The sequence below is a fragment of the Lactuca saligna genome, chromosome 3, assembly GCF_052625555.1.
Source record: "Lactuca saligna cultivar CGN05327 chromosome 3, ASM5262555v1, whole genome shotgun sequence".
In the NCBI taxonomy this organism is placed as follows: Eukaryota; Viridiplantae; Streptophyta; class Magnoliopsida; order Asterales; family Asteraceae; genus Lactuca; species Lactuca saligna.
In genome coordinates, this window is record NC_136419.1 from 149,147,007 (window position 1) to 149,159,051 (window position 12,045).

Genomic DNA, 12,045 nt, shown 5'->3' on the forward strand with positions numbered 1-12,045 from the left:
CCCCATGTATGCTAGATAGGAATATAACCTTGGAATTCAACTTTGCATGACAATTAGACAAACATAGATCCAAGGTTATTAGGGTTGCATGTACACTTAGGAAGTGTTAGAATGCTCAAAACCCATCAGTATCATGTAAGCATATGTAAACGTACTCGTGTATGATGTAAGCATATGTAAATGTACTAGTGTATCATGTAATGTATTGGTATAGACTCATGAATGAACTGACTCTTGTGTGATTCCTTGTAATAGGAATAAAGTTTTGTATCTTCTAATTATCCCTATGATAATTAATTTGAAGGTAATCGGTTGTTCAAGTTGGTTAATGCACCCTTGCTACACAAGAGTGTGGGAAACTAAATGGAGGATGAAAACTATAACCTCAATACATATATAAGAACATATGTGTATAAGTATAGTTTTATTCAAGAAGTAAAAATGGTTTTGTAAGATATTTAAGAGTTTTAAACAATAATAAAGAGTGACTTGATGTCATTTTAAATAAACATTTCAAAGGTAATACATTTGATAACAAAGTATTTTTAAGATAGAAAACCATTTCATGCATCACATTTTGTAGTATGTGAAATCTACTGGATGGAAACACAATTATAAAATACATATGAGTGATTTAATAACATGTTGTTTTCTACTTGTATTCCCCCCCCCCCCCCCCATTAAAGCATTTAAAATCATTTAAAACATTGATTAAGGGGTATGAACTTACCCGTAGATTGTGGTTTGGATGTATTGAATGATGTAGGATAGCTAGGTGACAAGTGAAGACTTGTTCACACTGAATGATCCTAGGTAACATATAATCACACATAGATGTATTAAATTAGAATTTAAACCACTAATTTACAAAGTTAAGACATCCTAAGGCATCTAAACCACCTTATTTAAGTGCTACAAGTCATAAGGATTGCATCTAAGTGCTAAAGGACTTTGCTATTGTGTTTGGGGTTCAAGGGTAAACTCCTTTGGAGTTTACGGATTTGATGACCTCTACTCTAGGAGTTTACGGTAGTAAACTCAAGGGTTTATAGTTGTAAGCTCTAAACCTTTTGACCATATGATGATTTGAGGTTTTACAAGTCCTTTGAAGCATTTCTACTTGGTGGTTTGGACTTTGGAAGGGACTAGGGCAACAAAACACCCCATGTTAGGTGTTTGCAGCCTTATGGTCATTTCCCTTTGGGTTTACTACGTTAAAACTATATGGAAATTGGTTTTTTTTATGTTTTCAAGTCCCTAACTCATCAAGGTAATTTCATATGTTAGTTTTTAGGCCTAAGAAAGGAATATGGGCCAAATAAAGACACTAAAGTGTGTTTACAGTTTTGGGAGCTCCCCAAACCGTAAACACATGATCATGGCATTCTTTGGTGTTTTTCAAGGCTAAAACACATCAAGGGAAGGTTCAAACATGTTAAGGAAGGCTTAAACATCCAACTAGGGCTTAGATTACTGACTTAGCTACACTTTGGTGCCTTATCTGGTGTTTACGGCCCAAAAACATTCTTAGACCGTGAACACCTTGTTCCATGTGTTCTTGGCATATTTTCATGTTGCTAACTTGTAATACTAACTCAATAAGACTCAAGGATTGAAGTACTTACTATAAGGAAGCTTGAAATATGCTAAAAGTCCAAGAACACTTAGTGTGTGTTCTTGGTGTTTTTGGAAATCTAATCAAAAACACAAAAGTGAATGGATGAATAGATGCAGAAACACTAGATTAAGTGTTTAATCAAATTGGAATGGATAGAACACTTACAAGTTTGAAGATCTTGAATTGTTTCTAGTTTGCTACTTGAGAGGTTTTCTCGAGTTTACTCTTTTCGAGTGAAAAGTGTAAAGTGATTACATGGGGAGTAAACTCATGTATAAGCATGAGTTCACGATTTTTGGAAGTTTTTCCGACTCAAACATAAAAGTTTGACCGTGAACTTATAAGACACGGATGTTTGAGGTTTTTAAATTTGAAAACCCAAGACGTCACTTTCTGTCACCCATTCGTTTAAAGAATAATATTATAATAATCAAACGAACCCTAAATTTGTTAAAATTAGAAATAATGACATTAACTCATAATAAGAAGTGCTTGACATCTAGGGTTTGACCGAATGAAAATTCCAGGTTGTCACATCATCCCCTCGTTAAAGGGAATTTCGTCCCTAAATTAAAGTCTAAGCAAATAAAGTATTACTGGTAACTAAGGAAAAAAATGAGGATAATTCCGTTTCATCTGATCCTCTCGCTCCGAAGTGAATTCAGGTCCCCGTTTTGTGTTCCAGCGAACCTTCATTATCGGGATACAGCTTTGTTTCGTTTGCTTGACCTCTCGGTCCATGATCTCTACTGGTTCCTCCATGAAGTTGAGGCTCTCATTGATCTCGATCTCGTCGAGTGGAATAACAAGAGTCTCATCGGACAGACACTTTTTCAAGTTCGATACGTGGAAGGTAGAATGTACGTTACCGAGTTCACGTGGTAGATTGAGTTTGTAAGCTACGGGGCCGATTCTTGCGAGAATCTCAAAAGGTCCTATGTTTCTTGGATTGAGCTTCCCATGCTTCCCGAAGCGTATCATGCCCTTCCAGGGTGAGACCTTCAGTAGAACACGGTCTCCCACTAGAATTCCAACGGTTTGCTTCACTTGTTAGCGTAGCTTTTCTATCGGACTCTAGAGGCTTTTAATCTTTCACGAATTTGAACGATCTTCTCTGTCGTTTCCCGAATGATCTCCGGACCCGTGAGAGTGCTTTTGGGAACTCATCCCTTAGCTAACTGGGTATCACCCACCTCAGCCCAACACAGAGGGGATCTGCACTTACGACTATATAGGGCCTCGAATGGAGCTGCCTTTATGCTCGTGTGATAACTGTTGTTGTAGGAAAATTCGACGAGGGGTAAATGAGTATCCCATGCTTTCCCGAAGTCTATCACACAAGCTCGCAACATATCTTCTAAGGTTTGGATAGCCCTCTCACTTTTCCCATCGGTCTATCGATGGTAGGATGTACTCATGTCCAGCCTAGTTCCTAGGGAACTTTGTAATGACTGCCAGAACCTTGATGTGAATCTACTATCTCTGTCCGAGATAATGGATAAGGGAACACCATGTAGTCTTACAATCTCCCTAATGTAAGTTCTTGTAAGTTTCTCCATCTTGTCCGTTTCTTTGATCGGAAGGAAGTGTGCAGACTTGGTCAGTCTATCGACGATGACCCATATTGACTCAAGTCCACCCGTTGTCTTGGGAAACTTGGTTATGAAGTCCATACTAATCCACTCCCACTTCCATTCTGGTATCTCCGATTGCTATAGAAGACCAGAGGGTTTCTGGTATTCGACCTTTACCTTTGCGCAAGTAAGGCACTTACTTACGAAGGTAGCAATATCTGCTTTCATGTTAGGCCACAAGTATAATTTTTTAAGATCCAGATACATCTTATCTAAACCCGGGAGGACGGAATAATGAGTGTTGTGAGCTTCGGTCATGACCAAGTCTCTGAAGCCACCGTGTTTCGGTGTCCAGATCCGATCCATGAGATATAAGGCTCCGCCACACTTGACTTCCAAGTTCTTATCCATTCCTCTCAGGGATTCACCTGCCACATTTTCAGGTTTCAAAGCATCGAGCAGAGCCTCCTTAATTTGCGTGGACAAGTGTGAATGGATAGTTAGAGTCAAAGATTTGACTCTACGACCAATATATTCTTTCCGGCTTAGGGCGTCGGCTACTACGTTGGCCTTACCCGGATGATAACGAATTTCGCACTCGTAATCACTGAGTAGCTTGACCCACCATCGTTATCTCATGTTGAGCTCATTCTGGTCAAAAATGTGTTATAGACTCTTGTGGTCTGTAAAGATCATGCTTTTCGTACCATACAGGTAGTGTCTCCAGATCTTCAGAGCAAACACAACTGCTCCTAGCTCAAGATCATGGGTGGTGTAGTTAAACTCATGTGTCTTCAACTGTCTCGAGGCATAGGCTATGACTTTACCTCGCTGCATCAAAACACATCCGAGTCCTTGGTTTGATGCGTCGCAACAGACAATGAAGTCTTCTATCCCTTCAGGGAGGGATAGTATTGGTGCGGTGCACAAGGCTCGCTTGAGCGTTCAGAACGATCTTTCCTGTTTCTCTTCCCAGTCAAAGGCCACACCTTTCTGGGTCAAGGTTGTAAGAGGTTTTGCTATGCGGGAGAAGTTCTGAATGAACGTGCGATAGTAGCCAGCTAGACCTAGAAATTGACGAATATTTGTAAGTGTCTTTGGTGCTAACCAGTTCTCAATGGCCTTGATTTTGGAAGGGTCCACGTGTATTCCTTCTTCGCTAACAACATGGCACAGAAATCCGACTCGTCGGATCCAAAATTCGCACTTGGAGAACTTCGCATAGAGTTTATCCGCTCGCAATGTTTCTAAGACTCTACGGAGATGTTGACTATGTTCCTCCTTACTTCGAGAGTAGATAAGTATGTCATCAATGAAAACAAGGACGAACTGATCCAAGTAAGGATGACACACCCTATTCATCAGATCCATGAATATTGCGGGCACGTTAGTTAATCCGAACGGCATCACTACAAACTCATAGTGTCCATAACGAGTTCGGAAGGCTGTCATTGGAATATTCTCCTTTAACACTCGTAGTTGGTGATATCCAGATCGTAGATCTATCTTCAAGAAGTAGTTGGCTCCTTGAAGTTGATCAAATAAATCGTCTATGCGGGGCAAAGGATAACGATTTTTAATGGTAAGCTTGTTGAGTTCTCTATAGTCGATACACATGCGGAATGATCCGTCTTTCTTCTTGACGAACAAGACCGGTGCTCCCCATGGTGATAAGCTTGGCCTAATGAATCTCTTCTTGAGAAGTTCGTTAAGTTGACTGGAAAGTTCCTGCATCTCGGCCGGTGACAGGGGATATGGAGATTTGGCTACGGGAGTAGCTCCTGGCACTAAGTCGATTCTAAACTTTACTTGGCGTTGTGATGGTAATCCGGGAAGTTCTTCTAGTCAAATGTTGGGAAAGTCACGTACTTCAGGGATTTTCTGAATGCATTTCAACTCTTGACTCGTATCGACTACGTGTGTGAGGAATGCATGATATTCCTTTCGCAAGCACTTCTGGTCTTGAATGCACGAAATTACGCGAAGACTCGTACTAGGTTTGTCGCCGTAGATAACTAATGTTTCGTTGTTAGGAAGGTTAAGACAAACTGCTTTTTCAAAGCACATGATGTCGGCGCAAAGAAGACTCAACCAATCCATGTTGATGATGACGTCGAACATTTAATTAGGACCGGCATGAGGTCTATCTTGAAAGTATGGTCATCTAAAGTTAGAATACAACCTATGTATATGCAGTTAGTAGTCTCCGTTTTCCCGTTAGCCATTTCCACCATGAATGTTTTATCTAATGCACATGGTTTTTGTTTAAGAAGGTGTGCAAATTTGTGACTTACGAAACTTTTCTCTGCTCCACTATCGAAAAGTATGCAAGCATATGAGTTATCGAGGAGAAATGTACCAGTAACTATCGTAGGATTAAGTACTGCTTCCTCGTGGCCCAGGGCCATAACTCTTCCTACTCCTCCAGCCATCCCCGCTTTAGGGCAGTTTCTCTTGTAGTGGTCCACTTCGCCATGACCATAGCAAGCTTGGCCCATACCGACGTTAGGAACCTGGGCGGCCGGAGCTCTTGGCGTCCTGCAGAAACGGACTGTGTGCCCCTTCCTGTTGCAGTTAGAGCACTGCATCTCCTTGCAAGGTCCGTGGTGGTGGAAGCTGCACTTGGTTCACTTTGGGAGAGTTCCAGCATAAGTTTTTACTGGTAAGGGGTTCGCAGGGACAAGGGGAGTTACCGTGGTGGCATTGAATTGCCACGAGTTGTTGTCTCTTGGAGGATTCATGCGAAGCCCCTCTTTTCCTCTTGCTCCACCCCTTCTTGTTGTTGTCGGGGTTGGACTTTTGTGGTACGGGTGTAGGGATTGTTGAGTTCTGAGGTTTCCTATGATCTATGAGTGATTGTGGCAGCTCTTTGGCACTATCAAAGGTGACAGGCTTGGAAGCTAACACACTTGACTGAATCTGGGGAGACGGTCCCCATATATATCTCTTTATCTTCGTGCTTTCGAGAGCAACCGTATCAGGGCATAGGATTGCCAGATCACAGAACCTATTCGTGTAGGTTCCTATGTCGGATCCAACCATTTGCAGGCTCCAAAGTTCCTGCTCGAGTTTTTGTATTTCTCCCCGAGGATAGTACTCCCTCATCAGCATGTCCTTCAAGTGTTCCCAGCTGATGGAATATGCCACCACCAGAGTCAGATATTTAACATGGCCGTTCCACCATGTTCGTGCACTGTCAGAGAAGGTACAAGCTACAAACTTGACCTTGTTGCCTTCCTAGCAAGCACATATTTCAAAGACGGATTCCATCTTTTCAATCCATTGTCTCAACACCATAACAACCCTAGTTCCATTGAAGCTGCGGGGTTTGGCGTTCGTGAAGTCCTTGTAGGTGCATTCCCGAGGGTGTCCATGGCTTTCGCCATGGTTTGAGGGAGGTGCACCTGTTCCCGATCCACTAGGGACTGGAGTATTGATGGCTGACATAGCAGCTGCTACTGCTGCTGTGAAGGCTGCCTGGAACATAGTGGCATCGAAAGGAAACGGCGGTTGAGGAAGTTGAGGTGGTGGTATCGGTGTTTTGTTGTTAGGGTTATGCTTGAGATTCCTGCATGGTGGCATCTTTAACTATACGTTTAAAAGATGACGACATGGATAAGAATAAATGAATAATGAATGTGTCTCATGGACTAACTCCCCATAGTCCAACAACAAAATGAATAGTATGACTAAATGAAGATGACAACATTTGGATAATAATTTCCATATGATTAGATATCTGTCAATAATACTGGTATTACAGATGTAACAAGTTCAGGAAAATGGCCTATAAGTAGGCCTTACATCAACCAAGATTGGAAAATTTTGACAGAACTATGACTAGATCAAGACCTAACAGGCCTAAGATTTACAAAGATAGGAAATTAGACCAAAGTTTTTAGATAAACTAGGTTATATTCAAAAGATTAGTCGACGAGATTCTATCGGCGACGAGAACTGCTAGCATAAGTCCTTGATCGTAATAGTAGATGTTCCATGTCCCTCATACGCCTGTTAGCTCTTGCTTGCTGAGCTCAAAGTTCCCTAACTTCAGCTTGAGTTTCAGCAAGTTCCCTCTGTAGAGCTAAATTGCGGACCATAGCCCATTCGTGAGCAGACTCTAGTTGGCGAATGCGGACTGTGTTAACGCCAGAGTTGGCGTCAATCTCGAAGACTCGATTGATAGTTGATTGACCCAATATTGTGTTCCGAGAAATCCTACAAACCATGATGGGTAGGACCCTGTCAGCAGAACCTCCTTCAGTGAGGTTGTAGAAACTTTTGTCTCCATTGTAGGGGATAGGTTGACCCTGTTCCTGACTCCATGTATTCAAGTTTGTGTCCCACAGAGGTGTGGGTCCTGGAAATGCGGGACGGGAGTTCAGGTTTGGGTTTTGAGCAGCTAGGGGTAGATTGTTGACTGCAAGCTCCGAGTCGGAACTATCGGTAAAACCCTCAGCATGGTAATCATCCAAAGGGATTGGGTGATCATCTTCTGGTTCTTCCTCTACCCATCCAGCGTTGCCTTGGTTTGGGAAGTACGAATCTCCATAGTGAAATCCATCCATTTTAATCCACGCAAGAAAAGGGATATAAGAAATAGCTAATTAAATGAACTAACTAAGATAATTACAGTAAGACCAAATACCCCTATGCTATTTCTTTCTGGTTGTGTTGGTAAGTTTTTAGACTTGTTGCCACATCACAACCATTCTTAGGCATATGCTAATCACTCCTTGGACCAACATAGTTGATCAGGCTATGCCATTCCCAAGACTGACCATACATCCCCAGGCTTACTTGTGATATTCAACAATCGTAATACTTTTGTTGATGTCATTGTGACACTGGTTTTAGTATGAATGCAGGCACGTATACTTACTTCAATATTTTATTATTTATGTTTTAATCCCAATGTATTTATAGTTAGTATATCTTTTATGGGTTGATATACTATATTCATTATAAACAATGCTCTGATACCAATCGGTCACACCCCAAAACCAAGAACTGCGGAAACGTTCTGAGGTGGAGGACATCATGTACAGTATCACAACAGTGCAAAGTAGTAAACAAGCAACAACATCATCCATTGCATTAAAAGTAAAGTTTTAATACATATGTGTTCTTTCATTGTAATAAGACACCAAAATATACAATCAAAATCAAAGACGAGTCTTGTCTGTGCTCCGTCTTCTCAAAACCTGGCCATCGTACCTGTTTACTGGTGACCTGAGAATACAAGTTATTTTGAAAGCAAGTATCAGCCTAAAGCTGGTGAATTCATAAATATTTAAATGTCATTGTCTTGTTTTGGAAATTTGTTATGTATGCTATGTAAATCTTTAAATGGAACAGTTGATATAAGTATGAAAACCCTAGAAAATTCCTTATTTCCTACTAGTATGAAATGTAGTCTTCTACCAAAACCCGAATGTTTTGTAAGTAAAATGATAGTTTTTCCTTTCTATTGACTAGTACTAAAAGTACTTAGTGTAACTCTTCGTTTATGTGAATGTATCACAAAATAAAGTAAATAGGAAAATGTACTAATGTAAGTGTTATCCTTTGGTACTAGGACTAACACGACATCACGGTAAGAGAAATGTATAACCTAATGAATATCCGAAGATTGTCCAATTGTCCCCTGTAGCAGCAGCAGGGAGTAGGAAGGGTTAGTCCCGTAATCGATTTCCTAATATAAGTATTAATCGTAGGTATCCGTAGATGTTCATCAACCTCTGTAGAGAACAGTAGGCCCAAGGAATGGTTAGTCCCGTAAAGGTACTCCTAGTAGCAGTAATAACCGTAGGCATCCGTAGATGTTCATCAACCACTATGCTAATCAGCCGGGATTCGGAATGGTTAGTCCCATTTAGATATCCCGTTGAACTGGGATAAGCAGGACAATTTACACAGAAGGTACTAATAAATCGTCCTTGTGAATCGAGATACAAGTATTCATGTAAAGTATTCATGTAAGGTATTCATGTATCATGTAAGCATATGTAAACGTACTCGTGTATCATGTAAGCATATGTAAATGTACTCGTGTATCATGTAATGTACTGGTATAGACTCATGAATGAACTGACTCTTGTGTGATTCCTTGTAATAGGAATAAAGTTTTGTATCTTTTAACTATCCCTATGATAATTAATTTGAAGGTAATTGGTTGTTCAAGTTGGTTAATACACCCTTGCTAGACAAGAGTGTGGGAAACTAAATTGAGGATGAAAACTATAACCTCAATACATATATAAGAACATATGTGTATAAGTATAGTTTTATTCAAGAAGTAAAAATGGTTTTGTATGGTACTTAAGAGTTTTAAACAATAATAAAGAGTGACTTGATGTCATTTTAAATAAACATTTCAAAAGTAATACATTTGATAACAAAGTATTTTTAAGATAGAAAACCATTTCATGCATCACATTTTGTAGTATGTGAAATCTGCTGGATGGAAACACAGTTATAAAGTACATATGAGTGATTTAATAACATGCTATTTTCTACTTGTATCCCACCCCATTAAAGCATTTCAAATTATTTAAAACATTGATTAAGGGGTATGAACTCACATGTAGATGGTGGTTTGGATGTACTGAACGATGTAGGATAGCTTGGTGACAAGTGAAGACTTGTTCACACTCAATGATCCTAGATAACATATAATCACACATAGATGTATTCAATTAGTCTTTAAACCACTAATTGAAAAATTTAAGACATCCTAAGGCATGTAAAACACCTTATTTAAGTGCTACAAGTCATAAGGATTGCATGTAAGTGCTAAAGGACCTTGCTATTGTGTTTGGGGTTCAAGGGTAAACTTGTTTGGAGTTTACGGATTTGATGACCTTTACCCTAGGAGTTTATGGTAGTAAACTCAAGGGTTTACAGTCGTAATCTCTAAACCTTTTGACCATATGATGATTTGAGGTTTTACAAGTCCTTTGAAGCATTTCTACTTGGTGGTTTGGACTTTGGAAGGGACTAGGGCAGCAAAACACCCCTTGTTAGGTGTTTACAGCCTTATGTTCATTTCCCTTTGGGTTTACTACCTTAAACCCATATGGAAAATTGTTTTGTTATGTTTTCAAGTCCCTAACTCATCAAGGTAATTGCCTATGTTAGTTTTTAGGCCTAAGGAAGGAATAAGGCCCAAATAAACACACTAAAGGGTGTTTACGGTTTTGGGAGCTCTCTAAACCGTAAACACATGATCATGGCATTCTTTGGTGTTTTTCAAGGCTAAAACACATCAAGGGATGATTCAAACATGTTAAGGAAGGCTTAAACATCCAACTAGGTCTTAGATTAATGACTTAGGCACATTTTGGTGCCTTATATGGTGTTTACGGCCCAAGAACATTCTTGGACCGTGAACACCTTGTTCCATTTGTTCTTGGCATATTTTCTTGTTGCTAACTTGTAATACTAACTCAATAAGACTCAAGGATTGAAGTACTTACTATAAGGAAGCTTGAAATATGCTAAAAGTCCAAGAACACTTAGTATGTGTTCTTGGTGTTTTTGGAAATCTAATCAAAAACACAAAAGTGAATGGATGAATAGATTCACAAACACTAGATTAAGTGTTTAATCAATTTGGAATGGATAGAACACTTACAAGTTTGAAGATCTTGAATTGTTTCTAGTTTGCTACTTGAGAGGTGTTATTGAGTTTACTCTTTTGGAGTTTACTCTTTTGGGGTGAAAAGTGTAAAGTGATTACTTGGGGAGTAAACTCATATATAAGCATGAGTTCACGATTTTTGGAAGTTTTTCCGACTCAAACGAAAAAGTTTGTCCATGAACTTCTACGACACGAGATGTTTGCGGTTTTTAAATTTCAAAACCCGAGATGACACTTTCTCTCACCCGTTCGTTTAAAGAATAATATTATAATAATCAAACGAACCCTAAATTTGTTAAAATCAGAAATAATGACATTAACTCATAATAAGAAGTGCTTGACTTCTAGGGTTTGACCGAATGAAAATTCCAGGTTGTCACACAATGTTTAGCATTTTCACGGCTATGGGAATTCAAACATACGAATTTTCCAATTGATGTTTTTTCATTAAAATAGCGGGTTGCTTAGTAAATACACAATATAAACCCTAATATACAAGGGCTAATTGAGTCATTTGGTTTGAGTTTTTGACCTTGTTTGACCCAAAATTTACTATTGTCACTGGACCACCTCATAGGGCCTACTGCCTATCTGGACCGCTCCTGAGCCTTCGACATGACTGTACCACCTTGTAGGGCCTACAACCTATCCGGACAACTTGCTGGTTATGTTGGCCTGTAGAACAAAGTTGGACCACCTCAACCCAACACCCAACCAAGCAAACATGTGCAGATAAATATCATACACTAGCTCATATCATATAACAGTCAAACCAATCTAATAGATCATGTGACACCCCAAAACCAAGAACGGCGGAAACGTTCTGGGGCGGAGGCCGTCATGTAATATCTCACAACAACGTAAAGTAGTAAACAAGAAACAACATCATCCATTGTATTAATAGTATAATTTCAATTACAAGTGTGTTCTTTCATAGCATAAGACAACATAATGAATAATCAAAATAAAAGAGGAGTCTTGACTGCTCTGTCTTCACAAAACCTGGTTGTCGTATCTGTCTATTTGTAACCTGAGAATACAAGTTATTTTGAAAGTGAGTATCAGCCAAAAAGCTGGTGAATTAATAAGTATTAATGCGTCTTTGATTTGTAAAACTATGAAGTAAAGACTTGTAAACATTTTGAGAAATGTTTGTAAAAGTATGAAAATGTTTGTAAGTAGTCGTACAACGTTTGAAAACCATAGTAAAT